General features: G+C 45.7%; 1 long non-coding RNA gene across 2 annotated transcripts in view; it reads right to left on the bottom strand.

The window, feature by feature from the left end:
• The window catches only part of LOC130709114 (uncharacterized), a 181,425-nt gene that overhangs the window by 103,509 nt on the left and 54,557 nt on the right, over window positions 1-23,359 (bottom strand). For both annotated transcript variants that reach the window (XR_009009623.1, XR_009009622.1), the window contains one exon: window positions 17,203-17,366. This is a non-coding gene — a long non-coding RNA (uncharacterized LOC130709114). The remainder of the gene's footprint in view (window positions 1-17,202; window positions 17,367-23,359) is intronic.

The raw sequence follows: 23,359 nt of genomic DNA, 5'->3' as shown, positions 1-23,359 counted from the left end.
CCAAACTTCAGGACCAGATGGCTTCACAGGGGAATTCTATCAAACATTTAGAGAAGAGCTAACACCCATCCATCTCAAACTCTTCCAAAAAATTGCAGAGGAAGGAACACTCCCAAACTCATTCTATGAGGCCACCATCACCCTGATACCAAAACCACACAAAGATACTACAAAAAAAGAAAATTACAGACCAATATCTCTGATGAATATAGATGTAAAAATCCTCAACAAAATACTAGCAAACAGAATCCAACAACACATTAAAAGGATCACACAACATGATCAAGTGGGATTTATCCCAGGGATGCAAGGATTCTTCAACATATGCAAATCAATCAATGTGATACACCATATTAACAAACTGAAGAATTAAAACCATATGATCATCTCAGTAGATGCAGAAAAAGCTTTTGACAAAATTCAACACCATTTATGATAAAAACTCTCCAGAAAGTGGGCATAAAGGGAACTTACCTCAACATAATAAAGGCCATATACAACAAACCCAAAGCAAACATCATTCTCAATGGTGAAACACTGAAAGCATTTCCTCTAAGATCAGGAAAAAGACAAGGATGTCCACTCTCACCACTCTTATTCAACATAGTTTTGGAAGTCCTAGCCACAGCAATCATAGAAGGAAAAGAAATAAAAGGAATACAAATTGGAAAAGAAGGAGTAAAACAGTCACTGTTTGCAGATGACATGATACAAAATTACAGAATCTTATAGATGCCACCAGAAAACTACTATAGCTAATCAATGAATCTGGTAAAGTTGCAGGATACAAAATTAATGCACAGAAATCTCTTGCATTCCTATACACTAACAATGAAGGATCAGAAGAGAAATTAAGGAAACAATCCCATTCACCATTGCAACAAAAAGAATAAAATACCTCAGAATAAACCTACCTAAGGAGGTAAAAGACCTGTACTCAGGGCTTCCCTGGTGGCGCAGTGGTTGAGAATCTGCCTGCCAATGCAGGGGACACGGGTTCGAGCCCTGGTCTGGGAGGATCCCACATGCCGCGGAGCAACTACGCCCGTGAGCCACAATTACTGAGCCTGCGCGTCTGGAGCCTGTGCTCCGCAACAAGAGAGGCCGCTACAGTGAGAGGCCCGCGCACCGTGATGAAGAGTGGCCCCCACTTGCCACAACTAGAGAAAGCCCTCGCACAGAAACGAAGACCCAACACAGCCATAAATGAATGAATAAATAAATGAATAAATAAAAAAAAAAAAATTAAAAAAAAAAAAAAAAAAAAAGACCTGTACTCAGAAAACTATAAGACACTGATGAAAGAAATCAAAGATGACACAAGCAGATGAAGAGATATACCACGTTCTTGGACTGGAAGAATCAATATTGTGAAAATGACTATACTACCCAAAGCAATCTACAGATTCAATGCAATCCCTATCAAATTACCAATGGCATTTTTTACAGAACCAGAACAAAAAATCTTAAAATTTGTATGGAGACACAAAAGACCCCAAATAGCCAAAGCAATCTTGAGGGAAAAAAACAGAGCTGGAGGAATCAGACTCCCTGACTTCAGACTATACTACAAAGCTACAGTAATCAAGACAATATGGTACTGGCACAAAAACAGAAATATAGATCAATGGAACAGGATAGAAAGCCTAGAGACAAACCCATGCACTGATGGTCAACTAATCTATGACAAAGGAGGCAAGGATATACAATGGAGAAAAGACAGTCTCTTCAATAAGTGGTGTTGGGAAAACTGGACAGCTACCTGTAAAAGAATGAAATTAGAACATTCACTAACACACTACACAAAATTAAATTCAAAATGGATTAAAGACCTAAATGTAAGAGCGGACACTATAAAACTCTTAGAGGAAAATATAGGAAGAACACTCTTTGACATAAATCACAGCAAGATCTTTTTTGACTCACCTCCTAGAGTAATGGAAATAAAAACAAAAATAAACAAATGGGACCTAATGAAACTTAAAAGCTTTTGCACAGCAAAGGAAACTATAAACAAGACAAAAAAACAACCCTCAGAATGGGAGAAAATATTTGCAAACGAATCAATGGACAAAGGATTAATCTCCAAAGTATATAAACAGCTCATGCAGCTCAGTATCAAAAAAACAAACAACCCAATCCAAAAATGGGCAGAAGATCTAAATAGTCATTTCTCCAAAGAAGACATAGTGATGGCCAAGAGGCACATGAAAAGCTGCTCAACATCACTAATTAGTAGAGAAATGCAAATCAAAAGTACAATGAGGGGGACTTCCCTGGTGGCACAGTGGTTAAGAATCCACCTGCCAATGCAGGAGACACTGGTTCAATCCCTGGTCCAGGAAGATCCCACATGCCGCAGAGCAACTAAGCCCGTGCACCACAACTACTAAGCCTGTGCTCTAGAGCCTGTGAGCCACAACTACTGAAGCCTGCGTGCCTAGAGCCCGTGCTCCGCAGCAAGAGAAGCCACCGCAATAAGAAGCCCGCGCACCATAACGAAGAGTAGCCCCCACTCGCCGCAACTAGAGAAAGCCGGCGCACAGCAATGAAGACCCAACATAGCCAAAAATAAGTAAATAAATAAATAAATTTATAAAAAACTACAATGAGGTATCACCTCACACTAGTTAGAATGGGCATCATCAGAAAATCTACAAACAACAAATGCTGGAGAGGGTGTGGAGAAAAGGGAACCCTCTTGCACTGTTGGTGGGAATGTAAATTGATACAGCCACTATGGAGAACAGTATGGAGGTTCCTTAAAAAACTAAAAATAGAATTACCATATGACCCAGCAATCCCATTACTGGGCATATACCCAGAGAAAACCATAATCCAAAAAGACACATGCACCCCAATGTTCACTGCAGCACTATTTACAATAGCCAGGTCATGGAAGCAACCTAAATGCCCACTGACAGACGAATGTATAAAGAAGATGTGGTACATATATACAATGGAATATCACTCAGCCATAAAAAGGAACGAAATTGGGTCATTTGTAGAGATGTAGATGGACCTAGAGAATGTCATACAGAGTGAAGTCAGTCAGAAAGAGAAAAACAAATATCGTATATTAACACATACATGTGGAATCTAGAAACATGGTACAGATGAACCGGTTTGCAAGGCAGAAAGAGAGACACGGCTGCAGAGAACAAACATATGGACACCAAGGGGGGAAAGCGGGGCCGGGGGAGGGGATGGGATGGGATGTATTGGGAGATTGGAACGCTCCCTAATACCATACACAAAAATAAACTCAAAATGGATTAAGGACCTAAACGTAAGACTGGACACTATAAAACTCTTAGAAGAAAACATAGGAAGAACACTCTATATACCCTAATATGTATAAAATAGATAACTAATAAGAACCTGTTGTATTAAAAAAATAATAAAATTAAATTAAAAAACAAACAAACCAAGGAAAGGTGACCCTTCCAGGCAGGGCCTGTGGTTGGCCAGACAGTACAATTGAGTCAGGATGTTGGGTGCCTGAGGCCATCCTGCAGTGAGTGGCCGATTCTGAGATCCCGAAAGCTGAGTCTGAATGGCAGTAGCTGGAGAGGAGCCCTGAGGGCCACAGGAGGCAGCACGGCTGGTTTGCTGGCCAGTGCCACCATTTTCCTATTTGGTGATGCCGGCAATGTGTTTAACCTCTCTGCACCTCTGCCTCCTCATCTGCAAATCTGGAATAAAAGCATTCACCTCAAGGTCTACCATGAGAATTAAACAAAACAATGTATGTGAACTACGTAATGTACAAGATTATGATCATAATAACAATAACGATAGCAGCTGACATTTATTGAATGTTTCCTTATTGGACCAGGTAAAAATCTACAAGTGGGGAAACTGAGGCTTAGACACTCCGAGCCTGGGCTTTTAACCAAGAAGCTAACTAGTAGCTATTGTTATTCTCTTAGCGGAGCAGTTGACTGGGCATTCAGAGGCAGGTTGGGGAGCAGACTCTGCACGCCACTAGCCACGGGACCCTGTGCAATTCACACCCCTTCTCTGAGCCACAGCCGTGGCATTCCCTCATTCCTTGGATAAATTCACTACCTCTACCAAGTCCTATACTAAAGTGATGGTGCTAGAGAAATGAGTAGGTTTAGGGGTTTCAGTTCCTGAACTTTTAAGATGGAGGTAAAATGTTGACTCATTTAATTCCTCATTAGTGTCCCAAGGCTGCCATAACAAAGTACCACAGATTGGGTGGTTTAAAACAACTGAAATGTATGTCTCACAGTTCTAGAGGTTAGACATCCAAAATCAAGGTGTCTAGAGCAGCGTTCTACCTCTGAAACCTGCAAGGGAGAATCCTTCCTCGCCTCTTCCAAGCTGCTGGCAGTAGCCGACCATCCTTGGCTCCTCGGCCTGCAGCTGCAACACTCCAATGTCTGTTTCTGTTGTCACATGGCGTCCTCATCACATGGTCTTCTTATAAGGACACCAGTCACATTATATTAAGGGCTCACCCTACTCCAGTATGACCTCATCTTAGCTAATTCCATCTGCAACGACCCTATTTCCAAATAAGAGGAAATATGAGGTATATGAGATTTAACGTATCCTTTGGGGAAGGCACATTCAACCCATAACAATACCCCAGACGGGTACCCTGAGTAGGATAGACCTTCAGGGCCCGCGGCTGACCTGGCATGACATTCCATGGCCGCACTGGAGCTTTGGTCTTCCGGCTCCAGAGAAAACAGAAGCCCAAATCCCTTTGGAATTTGGGATAGAAATTTGGAGAGGGCAGTTACACTTCCCAGTACAGAGTTCTCTTTGATGCAGCCTCATGAATTAAGTCCAGCTCGCAATGGGATGGCTTTGATAAAATGGAGGGGAAAGAGACCCATCATTTCATCCTGAAAGATTAGGGAAGCAAAGTGTCAGAAGTGTTATACTAGATTAGTGCTCCCTTTTCAGAGAACACAGCCTGATTCTAGAGACTATGAGAGGCAATAATTTGTCTCTAAAAAAAAGTTCTCTAGGATGCAGGAAGGGAAGAGAGCCAGCATTTTTATTTGAGTGCCTCCTCTGTGCCAGGCCATATGTGGAATGGTTTACAAACACCATCTCTTTCAATCCTCAGGACAATTCTTTGATTATTAACCCCATTTGACAGATAAGGAAGCAGGTTAAGAGACGTTAACTGAATTTTTCCCAAGTCTCACAGCTAAAAAGTTGGTGGTACTAGGATTTAAATCCAGGTTTGTTGGATAATCAAGTTTATGATCTTTCTTCTATGTTGTCTCTTTATAATTTTATATCAGATAATGTATGTGAAAACTTGAAGCATTATATCTGGCAGACAGAGAGTAGGCAATATGCATTTATATCCATCCTTCCTCCAGAGACTATTTCCGGAATGAATGAATGAATGACACTGGACAAACATACAGCACCCTCTGATTCTCCTGTTCTCATGTGAACTCTCCCTCCTCTGAACTCCCAGGACTTTGTTCTTCCCTCTCAAGTAGAACTTATTCCCCTCCCTCCATTGCTCCCACCCCTTGGTTAGTGCCTCAGAGAAGGGATGAGTCTAACTCATCTCTGTACTGCCCCCCACCCTGGGCCTCCTGCACTGGCCTAATATGCAGCAGATGCTCAATATCAGTCTGCAGAGTGAATGAAGAAGTAAAAACTCCTATAAAGCTCATAGCTCAGTATTGGTTAAAGTGGTAGATTTAACCTGACAGCATCCCTAGGAAGTTTAGAGAAAAACCTGAGCTGGAACTCAAAACAGGGCTCCAGGCCTGGCATGGTCACTAACTTGTACTGCAGACTTGAGCTCCTCTCGGCCCTCTTACCCACCCATCAAACAAGGGACTTGGACTAATAGTATTAGAGCTCTTCTAATCTCTTCATCTAGGTCCTGGTGTTTCCAAGGTCAGAAGGCATTCAGATGCCATCGAGGCTCAGGCTATCCAGTGATAGACAATCCTTTCTCAGGTCCCAGTTTTCCTGAAGCAGCAAAATCAGCATTTAGGCACCTCACCACCTTCCGCTTGCTAGTTCCAGGCAGAGCACTTCCCAAAGGCAGCTGGAATGAAGGCGGGAAGTTCCTCCTAGGGCCAAAGAGAATGCCAGAATCTGGACCACGTTTTCTCGAGACAAACGGAACATCCACTCCCCGTCCCTACCAAGAAGGAGCTATAACAATGTTAGGTAACACTCATCGTGAACAAACAATTTCTCCTGCACTACTTAAGCCCTGTGTGGCCATTCCTGCATGTGATTCTTTTTTTTTTTTTTTTTAACATCTTTATTGGAGTATAATTGCTTTACAATGGTGTGTTAGTTTCTGCTTTATAACAAAGTGAATCAGTTATACATATACATATGTTCCCATATGTCTTCCCTCTTGCATCTCCCTGCATGTGATTCTTGTGTGAGGCAGATCTGCATCACGATTTTTATTCCCCATTTCACAAATCAGGAAACGGGAGCTCCAACAGGGTTCGGGGTCATCAACCAGGGTCACCTAGCCATCTCTACACCCCAAGGTCTAGTTTCTATTTTTACTTTTTTTAAAAAAATAGGAAATATTTATACCCGTATGGTAACAAATTCAAAATACAAAAATGTGTACAGAATGAATAAGTGTTTCTCCCATTCCTGGTCTCCCAGCATCTCATTCTCTGGGAGGGGATCAGCTGTTTGCATAAACTATAAGAGGTCTATTCACTATTAGAGGCAAATGCGTTATGCTTACCCATCTGTAGCACGCTGTAGGCAGTGTTCTGCCCTTTCTTTTTCCGATTACCAATATTGCCAGGCAATCCTTCCATATCAGTATATAAACGCCTGCCTTGTTCTTTGTGATGGCTGGATAACAGTCCATCATCTGAAAGGACCATAATTTTGAAAGACGTATACAGACCCCAAGGCCTCAAGCATCAGTGATAGCAGGGAAGAACTGAGAAGCTGGACTGCCACACCCACACGCCCAGGGTCACTGAGCATTTCAGATCAACTGACCCTTTATGAGATCCCTACACAAAGACTTGCAGTTCTCCTTGAAGACTAACTGAAACAATTTGTGAAAAGCATTCTGTGTTTGACACACAGTAAATGCCCAGTTATACTAATGGCAACAGGTGTCTGACTCTATGGGCCAAGAGGATAGGACAGTAGAGAGAAGCAGAAGTCAGGGAAGGAATTTGCCCTCTTCCCCAAGATCTGTGGAGTGATGGAAAGAGCAGACAGACCTGCGTTCAAAACCCAGCTTCACCATTCACTGTGTGTAGCAGAGATGGCTAGACATGGATTAGCAGAACACCTCCACTCTCTGAGTTTGGAATGGGCAAATTGGTCACCCAGCTTGTGACTACATTTCCCAGGCTCCTTTGCTGCCTGGTGTGGCTATATTCTCACCAACACATTGTAAATGGAAATTGCTCGCCCTGCACTCCCTCTCTTTCCCCTTTCCCATGGACTGGAATACATATGTGCTGGTGGAAAAACAGCTTCAACCAAGTGGACAGGCAACACTCTAATGACAAAATGAGAAGGAACTCAGGTAGCTGAGTCACCTCAGGGGGCAGAGCTGTGTGTGGCCGGCTCCACACACGTGCCTCTGGAGTAAACTGTTATGTGAGAAAGCAGCCCACCTGGATCTGGCTTTAGTGATGGTATTTTGAGGTCTCTGTTAGAGCATCTTAACTCTTACCCTAACTAATACACTGTGTGACCTTGAACAAATCACTTGACATAGCTAAGCCTCAGTTTCCACATCTTCAAATCCCTGATAAAGACTAAAGAGAAAGCAAACAGAACACCCAGCACAGTTTTTGGCGCATGATAAAAACTCCAGGGCTTCCCTGGTGGCGCAGTGGTTGAGAATCTGCCTGCCAATGCAGGGGACACGGGTTCGAGCCCTGGTCTGGGAGGATCCCACATGCCGCGGAGCGACTAGGCCCGTGAGCCACGGTTGCTGAGCCTGCGCGTCTGGAGCCTGTGCTCCGCAACAAGAGAGGCCGCGATAATGAGAGGCCTGCGCACCGCGATGAAGAGTGGCCCCCACTTGCCGCAACTAGAGAAAGCCCTCGCACAGAAACGAAGACCCAACACAGCCATAAATAAATAAATAAATAAATAAATAAATATTTAAAAAAAAAAACTCCATAAATGGTTCTCTGGGCCTCGGTTTCCCCATCTGTAAAATGGGTATATTAAGCATTCCTCTGTGAAACCCATAGGTGTAAAGCTGATACACAAACTATGAAGCCCCACACAAAAGTTAGCATTGCTTTAGGATGCTCTGGAAGCCTTGCTTGTGTTGCATAAATGCTTCACTAACATCCATGGGGACAGTGAGCCAAGTACATGTGCTCGCCTGGGAACAAAGGGAGGTCAACCAGTGTCTCCTGATGATGTTCCCAGCATGTGAAATTCCAGAAGTTCATATGCCTGGGCACTGGACCATCTGAACCTCCTCCAAGCCAATGCCAAATGGCAGATGTCAACACCTTCATGGCCCTCTGCAAACTGCTGCTGGCAACAACAACCCTACGTGGGACGGCACTTCAGAGTTTACAGAGTAGTTTCACAGCCACAAATTCTTTGGACCACCTTGGAACGCAGCAAGGAAGGCAGGACAATTTGCATTTGAGGTAACTGGGGTGCTGAAGTTCTGAGATGGGCCACAACTTGCCCAAGGGTTTATAATTCCTGGGCAGGGTCCATACGGTACAACCTGCATCTCAGGCCTGTATCTGAGTCTAAAGTTCTTTCCATTTCCCTGTTATATGCCTCCTGCAACAGAGGAAAATATGCTTGTTTGGGGCCCAAGTTACAAAGCATAGCACTGAAACCTATTCATTCGTTCAATGAATACTGAGGATCTGTCCCTGTCTGGCCCTGCACTGGGTCCTGCAGAGACCAATGGGCCAGATGCAGAGCCTGCTCTCCAGGGACTCAGGACCACATAGCGAGGGTCCACTATGCCAGGCGCTGCACCTAAGCAGTCTCTAATTCTTACAACAAAGCTGCAAATTGCATGTTTTTTCCAAAATTGTATGATGGCCAATGGAGGCTCAGAGACACTGAGTGATTTGTTTGAAGTCACTCAGCCAGTCTGTGGCAAAGGTGGAATTAGATTCTAAGAATGTCGCACGCCAAAGCTTAGGCTCTTTCCCCCAAAATACAAAGGACTCCTCAAAATGTCTTCAATATAGGGCTTCCCTGGTGGCGCAGTGGTTGAGAATCTGCCTGCCAATGCAGGGGACACGGGTTCGAGCCCTGGTCTGGGAGGATCCCACATGCCGCAGAGCAACTAGGCCCGTGAGCCACAATTGCTGAGCCTGCGCGTCTGGAGCCTGTGCTCCGCAACAAGAGAGGCCACAATAGTGAGAGGCCCGCGCACCGCGATGAAGAGCGGCTCCCGCTCGCCGGAACTAGAGAAAGCCCTTGCACAGAAATGAAGACCCAACACAGCCATAAATAAATAAATAAATAAAATTTAAAAAAAAAAAATGTCTTCAATATAGAATGTCCAGGATAGAATTATAAGTGCCACAGTACCCACTGGGCGCTGACACAAGACATCAAGTGACCAATTCAACTAATTGATTTCTCTTTTTGATTTCTAGGTTGATAACGTCATACAATCAGAGAATATCAGAGAAAAAAGAGAATTTAGTCCAACCTCCTCATTGTACAGATGGGGGAGCTGAGGACCCAAAAACATATCTTGTCCAAGATCACACAGCAACTTAATATCAGAGCTGGAATTCAAGCATACGTATGTGTGAATTTAAAGTCCCAGTCATTTCCACTTCAACGTGTTCTGGATGCCCAGCCTGGGACTTGGCACTTACTTTCACATCCTTTTTTTCTAGAGAGCATCACCTGCTTGGGGCAGGAACTGGTTGTAGTTCATCTTCGCATCTCTAGTGCTTGGCATGCAGAACAACACCCTCAATGAGCGTGTAGTGGCCGAAGGGGATGAAACAACAATAATTATCCCCATTATATGGATGAAGAAACTGAGGTTCAAGGAGATTAGAGTATCTGTCCAAGGTTACAGAGCTCACGAGCGGCTGTTGGCAGGAGGACCTAGGTAAGGCACCAGCCCCACTGCAACCTGGAAAACAGGGACAGCATTTAGTCCCAAATAAGGACCCTTACCCACTTCCTCTTAGTGTTGAAAAGAGCCCTGGGGGTGGTGTCCTGCAGGAGGACCAGGTACGTGACTCAGCTGGAAGCCATGGCAAGTGTGCAGGGTGGAAGAAGACCCATCCCAGCAAGTGCCCCACTTGCGGAGGGGCCTCGGGCTTAGCTGGCCAAACTAGTCACACATGTTTGGAAGCCAGTGTAGAGCCTCACTGGGGGCCAGGAGAAAAATCCGTTCTGGGGGTTCTGCCAGGCCTTGGGAGGAGGTTGCCAAAGCAAGGTCAGGACAGGGGGAGGACAGATGTGTCCAAGGCCCTGCCAGAGGCCATGCGGGCCCCAGCGCATCAGCCTCTTAACCAGAGCCATAACTCTATTCCAAGCTCAGAGCATTCCAGTTCCCAGACTAGACCATGGAAAAGTGGTTCCACGTGGGCTTCTCAGCTTGGTGCTTACTGAAGCCCCAGCCCTACCCCCAACCTCCAGCCCAGAATCACAGGGCAGCCGTTTCATGCCAACACAAGGATGTTGCTCTTTACTTTCTTCTCTCTTGAGCGCACAGACATAACTCTGCCAGACCCTAACATCCATGTGAACTCTCAAGAAGCCGAGCTTAAACATGTTTGCACGTCAGGACCAAAGCAATCCCGCACGTGGCTGCTGAAACGAGGTGTCCTCTGCGTGGCACGTGGCTGCCTTCTTCAGCCTCAGGGATGCTAATCGAAGGGATAAGTGAACACACAGCCACCCCTTCCTACACTCCCTACATAGGTCTTCTCATTCAATTGGTCATCTTAACTTTGCAGGTGAAGACCACAGGCTCAGAGAAATGTGAAGAGTTCAAAGTCATTCATTCACTCAACACACACTGATCACTTCCACCGGTATGCTCAATATGGACTTTTGTAGAGAGAAACCTTTTTTTCTGCTATAGAAAAGGATTCACTCATGGATTCCCTCATGCGTTCCATGCAAAGTTTCCCAAAGTGCAAAAAAGTAAAAGACTAATTCTAGGAGAGCTTAAGAGGCATTTTGGAAAAATGAATTCTATGCACAAATTAGCTTGGAAGTCACTGATTAAACAGGGGTTACTTAGGAAATCACTGATTAAAGAAACCCATCAATGCAGGATTTTCTTAAATACAGGATTTTTCAAAGCTGGCTAAAGTGTATTTGACTCCCCCAGCAGAGTATGCAGTATTTTCCCAAAATTATGAGCTAGATTTTTAAGAAAATCTCTTTTGGAAGCACTTCCCCAATATATTTGGTTGAATCGTATGAAATTGCCAACATTCAACTGTTTTTTATCTACAAAACAGCACCTCCATATATTTCAACCTAATATATACTATGGGGGGGGTCATATGTTTTGTGCCTCCTTTATTGTATTTCATAGTGTGATGTGGCTAATAGGCCCTGAACCCCTTAAAGGGTACTTGACATGCAGCCTCTGATGTGCTTGCTGTTAGGGCTGGAAATAGACCTGGGGTGGAGTAGCCTAGATGGCTACTCTCTACCCAAAACTCATGCTTTCCCTTCCGTAGTATGGACTTGTCATGGGAAGCAGCTGCCTAACTAGAGACTGTGTTGCCCAGTCCCCCTACATCCAGGTAGGTGTGGGAGGCTAGTGTCCACTATGAAATGTGGAATGTGTGATGGCACGTGATACATGCCACTGGCAAGGAAAGGCAGGTAAGGGTCAGATGTGTCTGCTCCGCCCTCTCCTTTGTCCATCTTCTGGCTGAATACAGAGGACTCCATGGTCCCAGAGGTTAACAGATCCACAAGATAGAAGGGGACTCAGCCCTGATTCACCACCTGGTGGAAAGCCACCCACCAACTAGGCGCACTCACCTTGAACTGTTAGATGAAGGAGAAAGAAATTAATTGGGGGGGGGGGCCGAGGGCGGTGTCGTCATCATCACAGGAGAAGGTGTTATACTAACTAATACAGTAAAGTTAGGAGCAGGCAGCGAGAATGGCCATCCAGTACCCTGAAGGTGGTGACAGGGTAGAACAAAAGAAGACCAACCTCAACAAGCCCACACAATAAAGGGATCACTGGTCAGGATGGCCAGACTGGGCTAACATGCTTGGAAGCTCTCTTAGTCGATTCAGCCTGCTCTAATAAAATGCCATAGACTGAATCACTTATAAACAATAGAAATTTATTTCTCACAGTTCCAGAGGCCGGGCCATCCAAGATCAAGGTGCTGGCAGATTTGATGTCTGGTGAGAGCCCACTTCTTGGTTCACAGATGGCTTTTCGCTGAGTCCTCACATGGTGGAAGGGATGAGGGATCTCTCTGGGGTCTCTTTTTTAAGGGCACTAATCCCATTCATGAAGGCCCTGCCATTACAACCTAATTACTTCCCCCAAAGCTCTACCTCCAAATACCGTTACACTGGGGATTAGGTTTCAATATATGAATTCTGGGGCACATAGGCATTCAGTCCAAAGCGAAAGCCAATGCAATTTGTAGGAAGTATAATATGAGTGAGGTGCTGTGCTGATTATAAGAATGTTATGCAAAATGCTAACATGTGGTCTAGATGTTGCAGTGCCTTCCTCCCACTCACACCCACCACATCCAATCAGTCCTCACCAAGTCCTACGGATTCTACATCCTCTGTCCCACCACCCTATCTCCTCCGTATCACCTCTGCCCTAGATACACTGTCTCCTTCAGATTTCCCCAGCAGCAGTCTCATACCAACCCCTCCAAAGCCACACACAGAAAGATTTCAAAGGGATTTCCTTAGCACTGAAAATCTAACCTCTCTCCCTGTAAGTGTCTCCAAGTATGCCCAAGATAAGGTCCAAACTCCTCAGAGAGAGAACGACAAGTGAGTCGCCATTCTGAGCTGAGCTTATTGGGTGACTTGAGACGAGGGTAAATTTCGGAGCAGACTACTCTGGGTTCCCTCCTTGACTTCACCACCTCCTACCTGCACGGCTGTGCACATGGACTTCACACTCTTGACCTTCCATTTCTTCACCAATAAAATGGAACAGTACCACAATGTCTTGCATGTAGAATGTGCTCCATGTTAATCGCCTTGCTTCTTTTCGCATGAATAGGGCAAAGGGCACTGGATGTGGAGGTGGGAAGCCTGACTCTCCTCCCAGGCTGACCCCTAGCGTGGTACTTGGCACAGAGCAGGTGCTCCCTGCACGTGTGCCTGCCAGATGGGTCAGTGCTAGAGCCCTGGCGCCCCGTCAGGTGTCCTTCCGCTCTCATGGCCATACCTGGGTTCAATGCCAGGCACGAGAAGGTGGCTGTTCCCAGAAAGTCTGCTACATTGTGCTGTCTTCACCATGCAGAGTGAGCACCAAGCTCTAGAGGGGAAGAAAGGACTCTGCTCCCCACCCCCGCAGACCTCCCCAAAAGAAACAGCTTTGCCCATCAGAGAAGCAGACAGGTGGTAGCAAATGGGCTATGAGTCCTAGGGCTCAGCAGCAAACTGTCCTCTAAATCAATCAGGCAAGATCTTACAGTCCTTTCTGCTGACCTTTGAAAATAAGACAGAAGGGTAAACTTTTACCTCCTCAAAGCAAACATCTGCTTTGCAGTTTCTAAGGATGAATCTGTGGAGAGAGCTCTCGCTCTGTGAGGGTTCCCAGGAGAGGCCAACAGTGTGGGAGGCATTTTCCTAGGAGAGAAGGGCCAAGTTCCCAGAGATGTCCCCCAGCCAGCCCTCCCTCAAGGATAGTGTTAAGACCCTCTTTACACACCTGTTCTTCCTTCTTTGGTCCTGAAACAAATCCTGTCTCTAAGGGAGTTCATCTCATTGCTGATCTCATTTTATGAAATGAATATGGCCCCTTTGTTCTACCTACACTCTTCAGCTAAAATTAACTATTGGACAAGGGCAAGGGCAAGAAGTGGCACTCAAACTCACACAAAACCTCACAGGAAAGGTGGCTGTTCTATACAGCAGAAAGCATCCTGATACACCACGCATTGTTCAATCATAGAATTATGACACCTCAGAGTAACCATATTTAGCTCTTGAACTTCCACCATGTGACTCAGCAACTTCCCAATGTTGTTCTGAGAATTAAATAAATGCAATGGCTCAGTAGCCCCTGGAGACCACATTAAAAGATAAATATCCACTACCAATTTATCATGTGTGATGGAAACTGCTGTTTGAATACCCAATAGACATTTCCTTCCCACCTTTTTCATGCTGACATCTACACACACACAGAGGTTCGTGTTTCCCTAGTCTTCCTTGCAACTAGCAGTGGCCATGTGACTCAGTTCAACTCAGTGATCTATATGGAGAAACTTACTGGAGGGCTTCTAGGGGAAGATGTCCTCACTTGATAGAGAGATGCTACTGTGGCATCCCTTGGCTTCCTACCTTTGAAAATAGTCATTTGAGGACTGAGGCTGAAGTAGCTCTATTTAAATCATAAGGCAACAAGCCTGAAGACAAAAGTCAGTGTTCTGAGGAAAGAGGAACTGAAGGGTGGAAAGAGGCTGGTTTTGTTTTGGGGTTTTGGTTTGTTTTGATTTTGGTTGTTTGGTCCCTGAACCAGCCTGGAACTGCCTACTTCTTTTTTTTATTGAAGTATAGTTGATTTACAATGTTTTAGGTGTACAGCAAAGTGATTCAAATACATATATAAAACTGGATACACATATACTCTTTTTCAGATTCTTTTCCTTTATAAGTTATTACAAGATATTGAATATAGTTCTGTGTGCTATTCAGTAGGTCCTTGTTGTTTATCTATTGTATATGTAATAGTGTGTACAATTTATCCCTCCTCCCAATTTATCCCTCCTCCCCCCTTTCCCCTTTGGTAACCATAAGTTTGTTTTCTATGTCTGTGAGTCTATTTCTGTTTTGTAAGTAAGTTCGTTTGTATCATTTTTTTAGATTCCACATATAAGTGATATCATATGTTATTTGTCTTTCTCTATCTGACTTACTTCACGTAGTATGATAATCTCTAGGTACATCCATGTTGCTAAAAATGGGAAACTGCCTACTTCTTAAGCCACTATTAGATAGATGTTCAATCACTTGAACTCAAAGTATCTTAACTGAGGCCTTGTGCATTATCGATGCATAGTATACAAATATCTTGGGACATGAAGGAACCCCACGGGGAGTAGATGATTCAAGGGTTAAAAGTAGAAAATAAACCTTTACAAAGACTAGACAATATATAAGTGTTTAATATTATCAATATATCCCCTTGTGAATATCTCTGTAAAATAGGAATGATAATGATATCTACGACAGGGGATTGTTCTCAGGATTAGATGAGTTAATACATGCAAGGTAAAGTTCAAAGCACTGGGTAATTATAGCCATCATGTTAGTCAGTAAAAAATATAACATTCTTTAATAAAGCAAATGAGCCAGGGCACTGGGCTCAGAATCAGAAAACCTGGCTTCTGGACAGACACTTCTTCTCTTTGATCACATATAAATGTTTGTGGCTGTTCCAGGACAATGAAATCTCAGTACGATATAGTCCCTATGTCAAAGGGTGTTGAAAGTTTGATGAATCAGATGAATTTTTAGTTACTGCACATTGCCAATTCAGTAATGAAGTAAATGTATCACTGGACGTCTTAAATGCCTTAAAAAATAACATTTGTAAATAACATGGAGCTTTTGGTTGTGCAACTGAGGAAGAGCCTGAAAGTTTTTAAATCACTTCATATGAAATTTGTTTTCCTTTCCTAAAACAATAGCTCAATAACCAGTCTGAGCAGGAAAGTAGATGAACAGGGAATGAGAGTGCTTAGGGTCTGGGTTGGGTCCACTGACCTGCTGATGTGCCTCTGGGAAAGTCCTTTCCCATCTTGGGGCCTCAGTCTCCTCATCTGTAAACTGGGGGAAAGAGCCTGGAGTTAAGGGTTGGATACCGCAGTCCTTATCCCAGCTCTACTCCTCAGCTGGGAGACCTGAAACAAGTCACTTTCTCTGAGCCCCATCACTAAAATAAGGACAAAAATATCCAGCAACCTCAAAGGAAAGCTGTGAAATGTCAGAACACGTGAAATGTCAAATGTCAGAACACGTGAAAAATTTCAGGGTAGACCCCTGATAAATTTTGTTTGGAACATAGTATGTCACCCACCCCTGTTCCAACATTCTATTATTGTGTATAAAGTGTGGCCTGGAAGATAGAAAGGAACAAAAGAGATGACGTGTTCTTTGTCCCACAAAACCACACGCCAGACAGGATGGCTTGGGCCCCACTAGAAGGCCAGGGCTCCCTTGCAAACGACCAAAGGCTCTTGGTCAACCTTTAGCACAAGGGACATTTATTAGATTCAGGAGACAAAGAGGGTCCCTAAGGGCCCCCTGGGTGCTGGTATAAGAAATGATGGGAAAGGTACAAGCTCTGAGAAACAGACTTCTATAGGATGTCTTCAATGCCTGAGTAGTGATTATCAGAATTCCCACAGTTATGAGGTCAAGTAAGGAAGCAAAGATTGAACATGAAACTTTCAGTAACGTACTCCCCACCTGTAAAGGTGACCCTCATTCAAAGAGCAGCACACACAAACACACACACACACACACACACACACACACACACACACACACTGTTTGACACTGAACAGTATGACCCACAAAGAAGAGGATGTGATGGGAAGATGGCCTTTCTTCCATGGTCAAATCTGCCACATCTAATAATACAAGAAATACACGATGCAAATGGCCTACAAAGTAATACTGTAATTTACAGAAGACTCCGGATGTTATAAAGTCAGTGAAAGTGATACAAAACAACTGTATGAATCACAAGCAGTGCCACTGATAAATTATCATTTATCTGTCAGGTAGACCAACTAACTCTCACTGAGCCTCTACAGTGTTCCAGATCTATACGTACCTCATCTTATTTAATACACACAGCATCCCTGTGAGACAAGCACAGTTGTTGCCAGTTTAGAGATGGGAAAACTGAAGGTCAGAAAAGGTCAGTGTTATTGTTGAAAGAATTGGGGCTTTGGCGTCAGATAAACCTGGATTTTACTAGGTTATAATACTTACCGGGCCAGTTATCAATGTACTGCCTTTCAGTTCCGTACTCACCTTCACATCGCCCAGCTTTGTGATGCTGAAGATGGACCCTGTGAACATTTCTCCTTTGTCAGTGGACATACAATGTTAAGCTTTGTCAGTAGAGGGCACTCGAGGGTGCTACAGGAGGAAGGGTCTTTTCTTCCTGGCTCCGTGTGCTTGCTTTCTTCTTGCTCCTGTGGTGAATAGCAACCAGCATGTAAAGGACACCCAATCTCAACGGTGCTCACACCTCAGCAAGTTTCACCAGCACCCCAGAAGGCAACTCCACTGCAAACGTCAGCAGCACTCTCCCAATCAGCCCCTCAGGGGATCTTAATCACACCCCAGAAGGCAGGTCCCTAGAGAGTTCTGTTGGCATCCCAGGATCCGGTTTCCCACTTGTGGCACCTCAGCGAACCTCTCCACCATCCAGTGGACTAACTCACACCCTCTCCACTGAGGTCTGAATCTCAGCCCAGGGAGAAGGGATCCTCTTCCAAATTTGTTCCTTCCTTGCATACTAAAAGAAAATGCCCGTGTTGTCCTCGACTCACAGCACTTCTGACACCAAATGTGGGAGTGGGAGGAGGCGGGGGACACCAACTGATTCTCCAATGCTCAGACACCACCTGGGTGTGCTACGGTTCAGCTATGACATTAACTATCTGAAGCTAGTGCAGACGCACAGGTTCAGGGCACAATCCCACAAGACTGTCTCGTGGCTTCAGATGCCAATCACAAGTCCCAGGTACTCACCTATACTTCTGACCAACTGGCTAGGAATTAGGGGTTACCACAAGCCCCTGCTCAGGCTTGATCATGTCCTATAATGGCCCACAGAACTCAGGGAAACACTTACTTACATTTGCAGTTTATTATAAAGGACACAATTAAGGATATAGATGAACAGCCAGATAAAGAGGTACATAGGGTAAGATCTACAAGTGTTTTGCGTGCAGGCACTTCTGTCCCCGTAGAGTTGGGGTGCGTCGTGCACCACCGTTTTGGAATGTGGATATGTTCACCAACCCGGATGTTCTCCCAACACCATAGTTCAGGGATTTTTTTTTATGGAGGCTTCATCACACAGGCATGATTGATTATTAATTAACTCAATCTCCAACCCCTCACTCCTCACCCCTTCCCAGAGGGTGGAGGGTAGTGCTGAAAGTTCCAAGCTTCTTAATCATGCTTGGTCTTTCAGGTGACCAGACCCCATACAGGAGCCTCCCAAGAGTGGCATCATTAGAACAAAAGACACTCCTATCACCCAGAAAATTCCAAGGGATTTAGGAGCTTTAGGTGAGGCACTCCTATCTCCTCCATCATTCAGGAAATTATAGGACTTTAGGAACTCTGTATTAGGATTCAGGGCAGAGAACAATATATATATATTTCTTATTATTTCGCAGGTACCCTGCCTCCACCCTAGAGGAAGACAGTGCTCCTTACATCCTCTACTTCTGCGTTCTTTACTGTTATCTTTACCCCTCAGTAGTTAATATGCCCTGCAACTAGTTTACAATTCTTTATATTAACCTTTCTCCATTCAAATTATTGTATAGTTTCTATCTTCTGACTGGACCTTGACTGATATGCTTAGAGGAAGTTACTTAACCTCTCTGAGCTTCAGTTCCTTCTTCTGTAGAATGTAAATAAAGTTCAAATAATTATTTTTAACTAATACAGTGTAAACATAAATTTTATATGCACCAGGGAAGCAAAAAATTTGTGTGACTGGCTTTATTGTGATATTCACTGTACTGCGGTGGTCTGGAACCCAACACGCAATCTCTCCAGGGTGTGGCTGTATATACAGCACTTAGAAGGGCACTAGTTACGGTGCTCAATAGTTGAAGTTTTGTGGGGTTTTCCCCCACAAATTTACCCAAGGTTACACAACTAGTTACTGGTGGATCTGCGATTGAATCTGGACCTAAATGATTCTAAAGATTACTTTTTTTGCATAGCTAAATGTTAAAACATCCATCTCTTAAGAAACACACGCCCTTAGAAGAGTCAGTGTAGTGGTTAAGAGCCTGGGTCTGGGAGTCAGAAAGTCTGAATCTGGTGCCAATATTTATTAATTGTGTGTCCTCAGGCAAGTTGCTCCACTTCTTTCCACCTCAGCTTCCTTCTCTGTACCGAGGGGATAATAGCATCCACCTCACAGGGCTGCTTAAAGATGGGAAGGGTCATGATGCAAAGCGCTCGGCTTGCTGCCTTGCCCAGAGTAAGAGCTCAACAGTGATTATTCTAGTCTTGTTTTCCTTGTAGTCATCATGGATCCGAGAACATAAAAGCACTCAGTAGATGTTGTGAGCGCTGGTGGTGGTGTTGTTTGTGTTCAATAAGTTTGTTGAATGAATCAATGAATGCAGGAGGGAGAGCCAACTGAGAGAGAAATTTGCTTTAAAAATATTGGGGGCCAGAAAATATGCCAAAGAACTATTAAAAATGCCCTCTCCTTGCATACAGCCCTTGGGCTAGCGGGCAGCAGCCCAACCAGCTGGAACTTCCCTCCCAGAAGGCAAGAGGCCTCAAAGGCAGCATTGCCAGGCAGCCACGCCAGGAACACACCAACGGAGCAAGCTGGCCTTCTGACAGAGCGGTCATATTCTGTGTAAGGATGTGTAACGTGGCACCTCTGGTAAGGACGGGCAACGAAGGACTCAGGAAGCTTTTGAGGAGCAGCTACCCACACCCGGGGCAGACGGGGACTGAAATAATAGCTGTTTGCCGAACCTGCCTGTACCACCACTCTGCCAGGCCCTTGACACACCTAGCCCATTTTTCACACTCCTGAGAGGGGGTATTCAGCCTGATGGCTCCTGCTCCAGAGAGCTCTGAGCTGTGACTGAGGCCTGCTCTGTGACCTTGGACAAGACGCTTCACCTCTCTGAGCTGTTCTGTAAACAGAGGTACTAACAGTGCCTACTTCACGGAGGTGGAGGAGCAGAGACAACATTAAATATGAAACTGCAGCCTCTCTCCACAGAGCCTCCCGAATCCCAGCAAACGCTGGCACAGGAAGTGGAAGCTCAGCCAGGACAGAGTGAGCCCTGAGCAGCAGCTCTGAGTTCAGATTTCCTGAGGAAAACCGTTTAGGCCTAAACTCATTCAAGAATTATCCCTGAATAGAACTGGCCCTTGACCAAATTGTGGGGTGAAAAAAAAATAGCAGCTAATTTTTATTAAGCCTTTGTGCCTGGCTAAGCATGTCACATGAAATAACTTATTTACTCATCATAATAACCCCAGCCCACCCCTATTAATAATGTTCATATAATACCACGTATCTGTACGGTTCTTTTTTTGAGAGAGAGAGTTTATTTAGAGAGAAACATATTCCATAGGCAGAATGCTGTCTGTCCACACATAACCATACAGTTCTTTTCTGCTAAAAGCAAACTTTCACATCCACAATTTTCTTTTATCCTCACAACATGTCTAGGAGGTGTAGATTACTATTACCCCCCATCTACAAATGCAGAAATGAGCCCACGGAGGGAAGATGGCTTGCTTTTGCTTGCAGAGAGAGTTAGTGACAGAACCTGAGAACGCAGGTCTCCATTCTTGGAGACCAGTGCTTTACAACTGTAAGACCCTTCTTTCTTCTTGATTTCCCCACCCACTTCCCTTCCTGTGCCAGGTGAATTGGATTAAATAACTCTAAACGCCAATGAGCATTTGGAAGTGGCAATATGAAGATAATGTGCCCCTGGAAGTGATTCGGAGACACGTCCCTCAGCCTCTTTTAAGCCATTTAGAGACCATGGAAATGCACCACCAGATCTCTGGAAGCCCGCTCTTACTGTTGCCCCTCTGGATCCACCAGCACGTGTACTGAGGCCAGGCTTCCCAGGGCAGCTCCCAGCCAATGACTGAGTGCAGCAGGGGCGCTAGTGCCCACCCACCCTACCAGATACAGCCAATGACTGAGTGAAGGGAGCAGGCAGTGGGGAGCAAGCCTCTGCCCACCCCTACCAGATACAGCCAGCGACTGGGTGCAGCAGCGGAGCAAGTGCCCGCCCACCCCTAACAGACGCAGGGAACTCCAATGGGTGACTTGGTTCAGGAACCGCTATATGAGCCTGGCCAAAACTTTCTCAGACGTGAGCTTAGGTTTGAGACCTTCCTGTCCAGCCCTCTTAACTTTCACCTCTGCTTTCCCCGGGGGGCAGTCCCGCATCACTTCTGCAGGCTTGCCCTGCCTGCTGCCGCTCTCTCCCCTTTATCCTTCACAAGCGTTTCCCCAACAAATCTCTTGAATATCTAACCTTGTTTTGGCATCTGCCTCTCAGAGGATCCAACCTACTGTTTCCTCTTAGCTGGAGATGTATTCACAGATGACCAACAGATTAGACCCTCGTCCTTCACTTCCCCCCGCAAAAGAGCAATCTGGGAGGACCAGCATTTGCGCGCTGGATCCTGGCTACCCTGCTCTGCTCTCTCAGACCTCACTTGGCTCTCTCAACCTCCGTCATGCTGACCTTGGCCTGCTTGCCTCCCTTTAATCTGACCTGCCAGCCTCCAACCCAACTGCACTTCCTGGCACTGAACTCATCTTCCTCCCTCAGTGTTCCTGCACCAGGCTAGGCATGGCTCCTCAGACCCAGTCCTGGGGTCTCTCCCACAAGTAAACTGCTTGAAGGACAGTTCCCCCAACCCTGCATCCGTCTTTGGTGGTGGGATGCCTGATGGGCAGGACCAGACATCTATAACTCAGCCTCCATTGAGCTTCCTTCCCTCAAGGCAGAGCCAGGGTGGCCCCAATGAGCCACCATCTGAAGGGCCTTCACAGAAATCCCTACCCAAACAATGACAGGGGCGGGGGAAGAAGTCCACAGGCCTGAACCAACGCCAGATCCAGGTGGGCAGAGGTGTAGAGAATGAGGAACTCAGAAACAGAGGAGGGGATCCCGGATGAGCACACTGGGCTCAAAGGAGAGAGAGTGTTTCGGGTACAGCTAGGATTGTGTAGGGTCTGGTGAGCCAGCCTGACTTAGAGCACAGCCGCAGTGGGTAATCAGTCACTGAGCCCCACCACCCAAGCCTCAGCCCTCGGGTTGTTCCAGAGGGCACTTTTTTGCCCAGTGTCCCTCTGGTAAAGCTCAAGATGGCCCTTCCTCTGCCAGCTTCACCCCATCTGCTCTACAGGGCTGCCACTTCACTTTGCGGTTTGCCCCCAGTGTCTTTCCACAGCATCTCTCTGACCCTTTCCTCTGTGGGAGCTGGACAATGAGCCCACAGTTCCAGCCACCAGGGGGTAGATGCTTCTCCTCCAGCCCATTTAATACCCCCAGCCCCATCCCACCACGTGAGTGACAGTGGACACCATACGGCGTCTGTGCGCTGAACCACTGCCTCCCTGGCCACCTCAATCCTTCCCACTCACACAGCCATTCAATTCTTACCAGCTGTGTGGCTTTCTCCCTCCCTTTTTCTAGTCCAAGTCCCTGAGACCCCCGCTGGGTGAAGGTCAAGTCTATGTGACCAGAGGCAGGTGACTTTCCCCCTCTGGACCTCAGGTCCCATCTTATGCTGGGGACGAAGGTCCTCTAGAGATCATCCCTCAGGGCCTTCCCAACTTGGGAATTCCATGGCCACTTTGGTTCCATAATCCCATAACCACTAGGCCCCCAGTATCTCTCGTGCAAACACTGCATCTGTTTTCCCTTCCTTGTCCTCACAATGGGCGAGGGGCTGCACGGTCAGGCCGCATCACCCATCTCCTGGCATCTTTCGCTACCCAATCTCCCCGTAAAGGACTTCCTGTCCAGATATATAGAGGACTCCCCCTCCCCCAGCCCACCCCATTCTACAGCCCAGCAGCTGGGACCGTGACCTCCCCAGCCAGACCCATAGAGGGGAGATGAAAGAAATCCTGCACAGTCACCCCTACTGACAGTGACACGTCTACCACACAGCTGCTCGACACTCCCTGCAACACACAGACACACACTGACTCCCTCACACGTTCTTACACTCATGGCCCAGCACATCCAATCACTTCTTGTCTTCTAACACGTACCAACTCTGACACAAGCCCTCTTGGTCTTCCCACTCACATTCCTTCTCCCTCTCTCTCTCTCACACACACATCAAGGACCACTCCTGGCCAATGAAGAAACACTGAACTCAGGCGATGACCGTGGTTCTCCTCTCCCTCTCTGGCCCCAGGGAG

Source organism: Balaenoptera acutorostrata, chromosome 1, assembly GCF_949987535.1.
Source record: "Balaenoptera acutorostrata chromosome 1, mBalAcu1.1, whole genome shotgun sequence".
NCBI lineage: Eukaryota > Metazoa > Chordata > Mammalia > Artiodactyla > Balaenopteridae > Balaenoptera > Balaenoptera acutorostrata.
This window is presented reverse-complemented; position numbering and strand designations above follow the sequence as displayed.